Genomic DNA, 5,142 nt, shown 5'->3' with positions numbered 1-5,142 from the left:
TATCACATAAATGGAAGAATTTTGATGTGATCTAAATCATCATGCACAAGAGTATCTCCAAATCAAAATTATGGGCCTATTTCATTATCTCTCTCTTTTTAAATCTCTAAGTTCAACTAAACTTAAAATTTGAAGAGAGAGAGAGAGTTAAGAGATTACGATGCTTTGTAGTAATCTCCCTTCCCATTAAATGTGTGCATGTACTCACCAAAACTTAAAAGCTAACAAAGGAATCAATTGTATATGTCCATAATCCATCTACCAATGTCGTATTCATGTCAAAGTTGGTTGACTTAGATTTTTTGTGACCCAAAATTTGTATATAAACCTCATATTTTCAATCACTAAAGAATATTAAGCCCAAATGAAGGAAGCTAAATGTAGCTATACCTATATATAATGAGAGCATGGGACGAGTTTGGTGTACAACTTTTTTTTCTTTCTTCTAAAACATCGTTCAACATACATAATTCATTGCAACTAAGACTTTAGTTGAGTGACTAAATATGTTCTCTTTTAATATGTTACACTTAAGTTTGAATCTGACGATATAAATAATAAATAAAACCCTTAAATGTGTGTGTAAGTGTGTAATGTAATATTTAGAATTGGAGACTCTTCAATCCATCCGGCCAAATATATATATATATACAATTTTGACTATTATATTTGTTATTTTTACAATTTTTTTGGTAATCCACCAGAACCTAGGCCTGGAACAAGCAAAAAAAAAAAGGACTAAAGACTGGAATCAGTGATCCCAGCTAAATCTCTGGCAATCAAATTATCTATGAATATAAATCCAAATTGGTGCCTTAAGTTTTCTTTAGCGAGCCAATCAGCACAAATGTATTTTTCTCTTTGAGCTTATGCTGAACCTTTAGCTCCCACAGCATGCTCTTAAAAGCTCCGGTATTTGTGATAATTGGGTTGAAACACTATGAATCTAGATCCTTTATGATTTTCTCATAAGCTTCTATCGAATCAACCTCCATAATAAAACTCCTCATTCCTAAATTCCAAGCCATTTGGAGCCCATACAACACTCCTCAAAGCTCTGCTTGTATCACCTAGCAATCTCCTACTTTAGTAATAAAGCCTCCAATCCACTGTCCCTCATGAGTTCTCAGAATTTCACCCAAACCCACCATTTTCTATGCTTCCTTAACTGGTCCATCTGTGTTTAGCTTCACACAACCAACTAGGGGGTCCCCACTTAATCGCACTCTTACTTGCTGGTCTCTCAATCTAATTTCTACCTTGTCTTTCCCAAGCTTCCTTGAATCTATCTATGTTCAGTCTAATGATGGTATAGTTATTCCTTGATCTTCTAAGGGAGGAGAAAACAATTCTTCATTCCTCCGGTTTCATATATTCCATCATGTTACAAAGAACTCATCTATCCACTCATAACTTGTGTTCATTCGTAACTTATTCTCAATATTCATCTTTATCTAGCAGTCAAGATTTGTCCCGAAAAAAAGGCATAAGCCACTGGTGAGACAATCTGGGTCTAGATCTGTGCCGATTTTGGACAATCTCTCATGGCGTGCAATACCGTTTCAATCTGGTTAGGATAATGATGACAGTTTGGGTTAGCAACCATCATTCTTGCTTTCCTACCAGCAGTAAGGAATTTGCCATGGTATAAACCTCCAAACAAAGATTTTGATCCTCTCAGGCCCTTTTCATTTCCAAATCTTCATCCAAACTTGACTTACCTCCCTTTGTTGCTGCACGCTCAGGATCTTTTAAGCAGAGGCAACTGTGAACTCTCCTGTATTAGTATGCTTCTAACTAATAGTGTCTTTCAGTTATCCTTTAGGAATGTATTTGATTTTATTAACTGTGCCATCTGGTAGCACCTTCCTTAATTTTTCCATGTTTCATTCTCCATGTTCGCTAACATAGTCCGCCACCACTTCCCCTCTTTGGACTTGTTGGAGGTTGGCGATAGTTGCTTCATGAAGTTTTTCTTTCCCTTCGACCCAGTTGTCAAACCAAAATGATGTCTTCCTCCCATTTCCTATCGAGATCCTGCAATTCTCCATTAGCCTTGGCCAGATTTTCACTATCTCTTTCCAGAAAGGTGAATCAGCAGCCCTGCATCTGATCCCTTTAGTTTCTTCCCTTCCCTATATGTATTTATGCATGAAGACTTTTGCCCATAGCTCATTTGGCTCTTGAATTAATTTCCAAACTACCTTCATAAGAAAAGCATCATTGATTGTGGTAGCCGATCTCTGACCCACTCTCCCTATTTTTGGGCAACAATAGAATATCCCAGCTCACATGATGAATTCTCCTCTTATGTTGGTTATCACCCCAAATGAAGGCCCTTTGTATTTTTTCCAGCTATTCACAAACTCCCTTTGATATTCTTGTGTGTTTGATAGAAGAGCAATTTGCATAGGTTAGGAAGTTAAATTATCAAAATGGATTTGGCGTGTAAGTATAGTCCTAACCAAACAAACTGACCATCAATCAAATAATAAATTCAATACAAAATAAACCGGGATCAAGAGTACTTCAACCTCGGGTTGTTCTCCCTAGGATGCAATTGAAAGTGTTATGCTTTCGGTTGTGAGGAAAAAGGGGGTTTTCAAGGAAGAAATGAAATATTAAAAGAACTAAGCAATGCTCAAAATTGTAATTAATGCAAGTAAAGAGAAGGTAAGATCAACACTCGTGAAAATGCTATAAGTGCAATAAAAAGTCTTGACTTGGGAATGAGTATCCAAGGAATCCTATCATCGTCATAACCACAACTATGGTAATTATGATGAGTCAATCTCGCCTAGTCAACCCCAACCATCGAGGAATAAGTCAAGCAAGTATAATTGACCTTAATCCATAAGTCGTAACCAACTTATTAAACTAGTTGATAAAAGGCTAGCGTCAATGGAAACAAGAGTCAACTAACTACCCAAGAATTACCACTAAATATCGGACATTATGACTCTAGTATCTTAGGAACTCAAACCACAAGTCAAGGTGGGAAAATCTACTCAAAATCTAGAGTTGACATTTTCACAAACACCTTGTGTGCATAAAAGTAAAACATGAAAAATTGTAAAGGAAAATGAAAACTATAACTAAGCTATCAACAATATCAACAATAAACATCCAAACAAGCATAAAGGAAGCAAGAAACATTAAATTCATCAATCAAAACTTCAAGAACTCAAAATTGCAATTATAAACAAAGTGCTTGAACCAAAGAAAATGAAAATAAAGACAATGTAATTAAAGAGGAATTAAAGAGTACTTACAATTAAAGATGATCAAAATCCAAAATTAAGCTTGCTATAAAATGCTACATGAAGATGGAAATTAAAACCCTAAGAGAGCAATGCTATACTACTCCTACTCCTACTCCTAATTACTCTCTAAAATTATCTAAGTGAGCTCAAAACCTAATGAAAGCTTCCTCTTGAAATGTGTTGATTCTACCCTTATATAGCACTTCACTTCAGCAATTCAGCCTTCCAAAATGGGCCAAGAGCCCCAAAATTCACGCAGCACATGTTTCATTAATGCAATCACGTGCAGGGACGTGCGGACGCATAGACGTATGCGTCCGCACACTCGGCTGAAAATTGACCTGTGCGTACGCACATGTGCTTGTGCGCACGCACATCTTGCTGTGTGCGCTTTTCCTTGTTTTTCTTCATGTTTTCTCCCTTGTACATGCTTTCTTCCACTTTTGGCCATCCATTCTTGTCTCTAAGGCCTGAAATCACTCACAAACCATATCACGGCATCAAATGGAATAAGAGTGGAATTAAATTGCTCATTTCAAGCACAAAATTGCATGTTTTCACATTTAGGATCAAATTAGGGATAAAACACAAAAGTATGCTATTTTGGTGCTTAAGTGTGAGTTTATATGCTAGAATCTATTCAGATCAAGCCAAAATACATCGGAAAATATGTACTCATTAGTGTTGCATTTCATAGTTGGCCAACGTAATCTATCCTGTCAATGACAAGCAGTTAACTTTCCATCCCTTCAATTTATTATGAACCTTTTCAACTACGTTCTTGAATCGCTTTTTCCCGACTTTGTGGTTCGTAATCATAGCACCCAAATACTTCCCAAGATAAGGCTTCTCTTGGAATTGACATTCCTTGAGAATATGCCTCTTCTGATCCTCTTTCACATTATTGGAGAAGATGATAGATGTCTTCTTATTGCTGATTTTTAAACCCAATGAAGAGCAAAAACTGTTGAGATTCTTCTGCACTTCTCAAATTTTCTCTACACGCTTCTGCAAAACCAACAGGTTATCAACAAAAAGGATATGTGAGATATGAGGTCTCTCTCTCTCTCCCTATTCTTATCAGCTTCCACTTATTGTTAGCTACATGTTCCTCTACTAGCTGAGATTTTGTCCATAAGTATAACAAATAAATATGGTGAGATGGGATCGCCTTGTCTCACTCCTCTAGTTAGTTGAAAGCTCTCCGTCCTTCCTCCATTCCACAATATATTGTAGGACACTGATCGGACATAATGCATAATGATACTTGGGAGCTTTTCCCCTACACCAAAGTCAATTAGGCACTTTTTGAGAAAATTCCAATTAAGCCTATTATAAGCTTTCTCGAAATCAAACTTAATTGCCATGAAGCCTTTCTTCCCCTCAATCTTATTCATAGTGTGTGTAGCTCCTTTAATAAATAAAAATGTAAATTAGGATCTATTAATACACTTTGATAGTGGTACGATGCCTCTTCTTCAATGCAAGTGAGGACTGTATTTTTTCTTTTATCATAGTAAAATGCCTTTTTTAATGGATGTTATGGTGCAGGAGAAAATGCATTAGTAGAAGTTTTTAAAACTTTTATTGATATACATATAAAAAAAAGAATTATAATGTTAAGTTACGAATTGTGCATTCATAGGTTTTGAAAAATTAAAAGGTGAAATAACATGAATGTATGACTCTATTGTGATTTAAGAGTCCAACTGATAGCTCTCCACCTAATCCAATAGTTAATGGGTTAGCAAACCAGAAAATTAACCCAGATACAGTCTAGGAAGCAAAACTAGAAGAGAGAATGGGTTGTCACGACCTTCTATCTCAGTAGGGTCCAAAGCCAAAAGAGTGAGGAAGGTGCCATCATGGTTGAAGGATT

Source organism: Arachis ipaensis, chromosome B03, assembly GCF_000816755.2.
Source record: "Arachis ipaensis cultivar K30076 chromosome B03, Araip1.1, whole genome shotgun sequence".
NCBI classification, from domain to species: Eukaryota; Viridiplantae; Streptophyta; class Magnoliopsida; order Fabales; family Fabaceae; genus Arachis; species Arachis ipaensis.
The sequence above is the reverse complement of the archived record's forward strand: the minus strand, read 5'-3'. Positions refer to the sequence as shown.